At 44.1% G+C, this 7,819-nt stretch overlaps 1 long non-coding RNA gene across 2 annotated transcripts; it reads left to right on the top strand.

Annotated features, from left to right (window-relative positions):
* Window positions 1-425: 425 nt before the first annotated feature.
* Window positions 426-3,693, top strand: LOC311582704. Of its 2 annotated transcripts, XR_014774202.1 has the most exons (4): window positions 426-1,087; window positions 2,198-2,276; window positions 2,355-2,449; window positions 3,334-3,693. It is a non-coding gene; the product is annotated as an uncharacterized lncRNA (long non-coding RNA). The 2 variants fall into 2 exon arrangements; XR_014774203.1 differs by lacking the exon at window positions 3,334-3,693 and having other exon boundaries at window positions 2,355-2,700.
* Window positions 3,694-7,819: the final 4,126 nt, after the last annotated feature.

The following is a 7,819-nucleotide window of genomic DNA, read 5'->3' as shown; positions in this document are numbered from 1 at the left end:
TTAATTTTGGCCCATTAGAGTTCAGTAGAGAATCCTAATGAATCAGTGGATTAGCTGGCCAACTAGGATACGAATATTGGCTGAGAGTGAATGGCTTTTCCATCGACATAATAAATCCAATTGAGTCAAATTTATAGTAAAAAGCAGGTTTATTGGGGCAGCTCTCAGGCAGGTTCACTGACCTCACAGGAGGAGGGGCAATGAAGTTGCTATGCAAAGGGAAACAGAAAAACTGGGGGCAGAGATAGAAAGTGGGTGCGCGCGCGCACACACACACACACACACACACACACACACACACACACACACACACACAGAGAGAGAGAGAGAGAGAGAGAGAGAGAGAGAGAGAGAGAGAGAGAGAAATGTCAGATTATGTAGTGCCCCAGCTGGGAAGTTCAGGTGGGGACCGAGGGACACAGGAAGAACCTGGAGGCCAGGTCTGCTTTGGTTACACAGGCACCTCAGCCACTTGTCCCACGCAAGTTTGAATCCCAACAGAGAGATGAATATGCTCAACAAATAAACTGGATTTAGACCCAGCTCATCCTTTCTCACATACATAAGAGGTTTTTTATTGTTTGTTTGGTTTGGTTTTTGGTTTTTGGTTTTCTAAGAAAGGGTTTCTCTACATAGTCTTGGCTGTCCTGGACTCACTTTGTACACCAGGTGAGCCTTATACTCACAGAGACCCCCTCCCTTTGCATCCCAGAGTGCTGGGATTACTGGTGTGTGACTCTGAGCCCAGCAAGAGATTCTTTTTGATTAACCCATCTTCCATATTTTTTTATTCCCATCCTATTTCTTGAAAAATGGAAAATTTCCTCTGAAAAATAACATTTTTCTAGATTAAAAAAATATCCTCTCCATTTTGCATAATGATATAAAGAGTACCATTCAGAATTCACATATCGTTAAATGTTTATAGCCTTTTCCTTTTCTGCCTGTGTTTTGGCTTCTACATTGAGGCGAGCACGCTGAGGAGTTCACACTCTGCTGTTAATATGGTTCCGGATATTCCAGCATAAGTGGCTGGAAGGCTCCTTCCTAACACAGTGGCACCAAGAGAGTGGCCATTGATCTGTGTGTAAGTACATGTGGCTTCTTAAAAATTAATTATCTACTCACATTACGTCCCAATCATTGATCCTCCCTCCTCTCCTCCCGGTCTCACCCTCCCTCCTCTTTCCACACCCACCCCCTACTTCTCAGAAAAGATACTTATTGGATGCTAGGATGAGATGAAGAGGAAGCTGGGTTGCCGACTGACAACAACAAGGAGCACTTGAAGTTCCTTAGGAATGCTGTTTCTGCCTCAGAGCTCTTGAGTAACTCCCTCTCTCTCTTTCTCCTCCCCCCTTCTCTGTTTTCTTTTTTTGATACAGTCTCATGCCTCTCAGGCAGGCTTCAGTCTTGCTATGTAGACAAAGATGACCCTAAACTTTTGCTCCTCCTGCCTTTTCCTCGTGAGTTCTGGGATTACAGGAGTGTACTACCACACCCATTTTCTACGATGCTAGAGACAGAATGTGCATTAATGAAAACAAGGTCTCAGGCAAGGTGTAAAATTTAATCTCATCCTCATGGGACGTTTTTAGTGTAATAATGTTGACGTTATTTTTGTAGTGAATAAATTGAAAAGGAGGCATAAAAATAACTGTTCTTCGAGACATATATATTACATATTATATATACATATATATTATACATACATAAAGGCACAGTGTTATGCATTGTCACAGATGGAATAATCTGTGTAAGCAGTCCTACCTTGGATACACAACATTAATCTGGTACTGCAGAGGCTGCTGGATTCCTTTCCAGTCTCCGCTCTTCTCCTCCCCAGGGACCGACAGCTCCCACCCCAGAGTCCGTCCTGGCTGTTGTTCTTTCTCTTCATGAACTTAGAGCATATGCTGTTTGTGTCATAGATCTTCACCCAGCATTTTGTGAATTTCACCCGTATTATTTCATGTGGTTTAAATAGTTTGTTGTTGTTCTCTAGTGTTTCATTAAGTGACTGTATTACAATTTCTTACCCATTCCACCTCATGCTCTTTAAAAACACAGTTTAAACTTCTGAACAAATGTTCTCAGTTTTGAAAAAAACAAAATTTTAATTTTGGAAAACTGAGTGTGACTAATGCACTGGGAAGGAGTTTTTTATTTTTTTTAATTCTTACATTTTACGTCTCAGGTGCACGTGTAAGCCAGAGCCATGAAGGATCATCTTCAAGTGTCTAGAGAGGTTCAGTGCAATGACAACGTTCAGCCTGGTGAGCATCCTTGTGACTGGCTAAGAGTTCTGTGCTGATGTTCCACGCACTCCAACTTCTTCTGACTGTTCTCTGCAGGGACTGTGCGCTGATCCCAAGTAGTGGCCGTGTGCTGACTGTGGGCACAAGCGACAGCTCCGAGTGCTGCCTCTCCTGTGCGCACCCACAAGAATGTGAGCACTGCTCCTGTAAGCTGGTCTGTTGAGCTTTTAGCACAGTCCTAATATGACAGTCAGGCATTGGCAACCAAAGTTACGCTGAGAGGCAGGATCTGAAATTAGTTGTTTTCTCGGTGTATTATATATTTGAGAACATGTGGGGCCTGGAAGTCTAGGGTCTTTGAAAAACTTCACATTTTTATATTGGGAAAGACAAGTTTCTGGATAAAGATGGGACCTTAATAAAAGGATCTTGTCCACAAAGTATTGATGTATTCCACACACACCCAGCCCTTTCTGAGGAGACGAACTGCAACATGGGATGTCTCCCCCCCTCTCACCTCCATCCTCCCCACCCCCCTCCGCCGCCTCCTCTGCCTCATGGATTTTAAAGTTGTATTATATCTCTTCTGGACTGTGTAAGGAAAAAAAAAGCTTCACATGGTGGCTAAAATCAAAGTAATCACCTCCATGTTTCTGAGACATGACTTGTTTTTTTAGACACTTACTTAGCTACTGCAGATTATTTGAAAAGTCCATCTTTGTGCTTTTACCCCACGGTCCTGTTTTCAGCTACACAATTTTATCTTTAAAACCTAAGACCATGAAAACCCTTGTAGTACCATGGCTTCTCCGCGGTCCAGGAAAAGGGAAACAAGGCCGTTTAACTCTCAGAAGAGTGGGCTAGATGGAGGAGGAGGGCGTGAGGCAAGGGTAAGCTGTAACGGATCTCTCTCCATGTTCCCCACCTTTCTGGTTCAGGCCGTTCTTGACAGAGGGGGCAGATAAACAGGCATGGAATACAGAATCCGTTGATGGCGTTGACATTAAGAGGAGCTGTGGTTTCCTAAGGTCCTCATCAGCCTTGATGTGTAAATGCTGTGCCGTACTATTTCTAGGGAGATGTGAACACACATCTATCTGCTCGCAAAAGGAGCTGACGACAGACCAAAGTAAAGAGACCGCAAGTCCAACTTGACACAGGCTACCGTCATTTCTGAAGACAGAGAGTGTCAATTGAGAAGATGCCCCCACTATATCTGTCTGTGTGGAAGGCTTTGGGGGCATTTTCTTAATTTATGGTGGATGGAGGAAGGCCCAGACCATCATGGGTGGTGCTAGCCCTGAACTGGTGGTCCTGGGATGTGTAGGAAAGCCATGGGGAGCAAGCCAGAAAGCAGCATCCTTCCACGCCATGCCTTCTGCTTCTAGTCCTGCCCCAAGTTCCTACTCTGGCTTCCCTCAGTGGTGGACTTATAAGAGGTAAGGTGAAACGAACCTTTTCATTCCTAAGATTCTTTTAGTCATGGTGTTTTATCACAGCAATAGAAAACTCTAAGGCAAGGAAGGGGCTGCTTTCAGGAGCAGGAATGACTCCAAGAAAGATGCAGCATCAAAATTCCAACCCAGCATGGGGGACTGCTCATAAAAGCCAGAACCACCAAGCTCACTGTACGACTTTCAGGCAGCTCAGTAGGCTGGACGAGGCCTCTTCTAGGAAGCTTGGATGGTTTAAGAATGCCTTCCAACAGTACTTATTGATAATAGAAGCTTGGGGGGGGGAGGTGCCTAGTGCATCTTATCAGTTTTTGGAACTTCCTGGAGCACTGGAGTTGTTGGCTTCCTGAGTTTTAAAGAGCTTCCTGGAAAGATGGACTGTTTCTCCTTCCTTTAGAAGAATATCCTGTGTCTTAACAAGCTTCCCTCTAAGATGGAGTATTTTTTACTAGGCATAAATTGCTATAGAGTAGGATGTTCATGCCAGCTGAAAGAATCTTGGGATAGTATACCTATACAGGGAGAAATTGAGCAGAGGGAATCAGCTTTTCCCCTAAATGGCATAAAAGGGGCAAACTATCCTAGATAATGCAGAAGAGATTACACAAAAGCAGCTAGAAATCAAACAGGTAGCTTTGGGCAGAGGCTTCAGGGAGAAAGGGGCATGAGTGGGAATTGGGACATGGGTTAAGCACAAAGATTCCCAGTCATTTGGAGATGGAGCCCACTTTTACAAGACACGAACACAGGCAGCTGACTTCAGAGCGCTGATTTCACAAAAGCAAGGGGCACTGCTGTGGGGCCTATAGGGTTCCAGAAGGGAGAAGACACAATGGCGGTCAGCCTGCAGCCACCTCCTCCCATCCAACCATAATGATTGATAGAGTTGGGATGTGATGGTTAGGAGACTGAATGGAAAATCATCTGGAAGTCACCATCAGAGACAACGGGCATCTCACCACTTAAAGGAGACACCTCTGAACCACCAGTTGCTAAATTTACATCTTACCTTGATGACTAGTGAGATGAGGGCTTGAGAGAAAACTAGGGCAGCAGTAGAAACTGAACCCATAGTTTTTCACAGAACTAAATTTATGGTATATTGTTATCTCCCAAAGAAATAAAACATAGAGGGTCCTTGCATTCAATTCTGCATGGATGTCTGGTGCCACAGACGTGAGGATGAGCCATAGAGGCTTTGCTTGACAAAGTTCCAGAGACCTCAGACTGTCCAGCATGATCTCTAGACACCCAGAACAGCTGTTGAGGCTTTGCTTGACAAAGTTCCAAAGATCTCTGGCTGATCGCCACTACTGTTAAATCTTATGCATGGTCCAGGTGTAATGTTGTCTAAAATCTGGTCTTTTTCTCTTTATTTCTCAGCACTAAGGAAATTCATACAGGGAAAACTTTTTCCAACAGAGAACGTTGAATGAGGGCATCTGGCCAAAGGCTTGAGACAATGATAGAGTTTTTGCTCTGACTGTGAGCACACAAGCAGAAACTGCATGAAAGAAAGTTAAGACCTTGACATAACAGTACCTAGACAGATACTGTTAGCTGTAGAAATGTTTCTTTAGAATCTGCTTTGAGATAAATAGAAGGTGGGCTCGAAGCATCATGCTTTACAGATATTTTACAATAGAAGACCCCTTGACAGTTATCATAGGCTTGGATTGCACACCTGCTGGTTTGGGAATGGAAGTAGGACAAGTTTCTTCTTTATTAGAGAACATTTAGCTCAAGCTATGTTGCTATGACCATCTTGTAAACACAACGGCTTTAGCCTGGGGAAATTCATGATTAAACTTTCCTGAGTATTGTTTAAGAAATGATAATCAGGTTACACTGACCATTGCTTGGAAATTGATTGATTTTTGCTGAATGCTTTATTGTAGGTTATACAGAACTGTTTGTATTTTCTTCTTAGACTGTGTTCTACTTTGTTGATTAAAAAAAATTTTTTTTAATTTATTTAGTATGTATATAGTGTTCTGCCTGCATATAGACCTGATCACCAGAAGAGGGCAGCAGATCTCCTTAAAGATGGCTGTGAGCCACCATGTGGTTGCTGGGAATTGAACTCAGGACCTCTGGAAGAGCAGTCAGTGCTCTTAACCTTTGAGCCATCTCTCTAGCCCCCCTTTGTTTATTTTTGAATGCCCTATTGATTGTAAAATATGAGAAAGATCATGATGTAATCTGTAATGAAAAAATTGAACGTCATTTTAGTAAAATACTGGAGTTGGCCCAAGGAGAATGGCAAGCAAGTAACAGACATGAGAGGGTAAGCTAGAGTGAGCTGGGTAATAGCAAGAGAGATAGAGAAGTGGGGGAACAGCAAACAAGAAGAGCGATAAAAAGATGGGTGACAATAAGCAGGAAGAGAGACAGAAAAGTAAGGGTAGCATCAAGAAGGAGTCAGTCAGACAGCAAGTAACACAGAGATCCAGACAGAGCCAGAAAAATAAAGTTCTCCTGGGCTTTAAGCCCTTCAGCTTGTACCGCATATGCCTGAGTCTTCAAGTATTTCCTTTTCCTCCGTTCCTCAACCCCTCCTCAGCAACTAGTTTCTTTAGCTAGCTGTTCAACCAATGGTTGGTTTCCCTTAAGCAGCTGTTCACCCCCTGTTCATCCTCCTTACCGCAGATCCGCCTCTCTTCTCTCCTCTTCACGGTTCCCGATCTGTGGGAGTAGCATTGTTCGTCTTGAAATGTGTGTCTTGATTGTGTGGTTTCTAGAAATAAAACCCAAGTCCACGAATACTAAACTTTGTCTATAAAGTTTAATTTTATAGTTCTGTCCAATATGAACTTTAGAAGTTTATCCAGGAGATTTTTTTTAGGGCCAACACAGCACATCTAAGGCTAACGTCAGGAAACAGCCTTGAACCCATATAAGACACAGCTCAGGGAGCTTTGCAAATGTGCTAGGAGAGCCTAGGCGCATCTCTGCATGTGGTATGTCTCTCTCACTGCAGCACCGAAGGGTGCTTTTCCCCTGCATCAACACTCCCTCCAGATTGCTGGTGGGGATGCTGGCTCCACAGCACACAGTAAATTCTGTTCTTACTCTCTTGTGATAGAGCAGCGTTGGCTTCTATCTCTGAGAACTGACTATGGGGAGCCGGTGCCCTCTCTCCCCTCCCCTCCACGCGATATTGATAGTCAATGACACAGCTATGCATCTGTGCCTGGTGTTAGGTGACTACCTCATGCCCGTCCTCAGAGCTTCAGTCGCCAACTTGACACCATCCAGAGTCATCTGAAAGGATGACTGAGGCTGAGGAGGTTGCCTTGCTCTGGTTGTTCTGCTGGGCTGGAGAAATGGTTCAGCCATTAAAAGCTAGGCTCACAACTGGAAATATGTGTTTTGCTGTTTGCTCCTGTGCTGCCTGGATTTTGCGCACTTGACACAAACTAGAGTCACATGGGGATAGTGAACCTCAACTGAGGACTCGACTCCAACAGTCTGGCCTGTGTGCATGTCTGTGGGAGCATTTTCTTCATTAATGGTTGATGTGAAAGGGCCCGGTGGGCAGGTGGTATAAAAAGCAAGCCGAGTGAGTTGGGTGGAGCCCAGCCGCAGTCTTCCTCAGTGCTCTCACTGTAAGCTCTTGCTAAAATTATTGTTTTATTTCATGTGTTATGAGTGATTAGCCTGTATCTACAGTGGTGCACCACATGCATGCCTGGCGCCCACAGAGGTCAGAAGAGGCATCAGATTACAGATGGTTGTGAACCCCGATGTGGATGTTGGGAACAGAACTGGGCTTCTCTGGAAGAGAGAGAGCCAGTGCTCCTAACTGCTGGAGCATTCCTGAAGCCCCGTGCCACCCCACTTCTGTTCTAGACTTCATATTCCTGTTTTAAATTCCTGCCCTGGCTTCTCTTGATGAGGAGCTGTGACCTGGGAAAGCTGAGGTAAAACTTTTTCTCTCCAGGTTGGTTTTGATCTGTGTTTATCACAGTGACAGAAAGTATTTAGAACGGCTCCTATCAGGATCGTGCAATAAATTAGTATTCATTTGAATTTTGATGAAGTAGTTTACGTCATAGGCATATCTTACATTTCCTTTATCCGTTCCTCATCTGAGGACACTTGGGT

The sequence above is a fragment of the Acomys minous genome, assembly GCF_964271855.1.
Source record: "Acomys minous genome assembly, chromosome: 14".
Taxonomy (NCBI): Eukaryota; Metazoa; Chordata; class Mammalia; order Rodentia; family Muridae; genus Acomys; species Acomys minous.
This window is presented reverse-complemented; position numbering and strand designations above follow the sequence as displayed.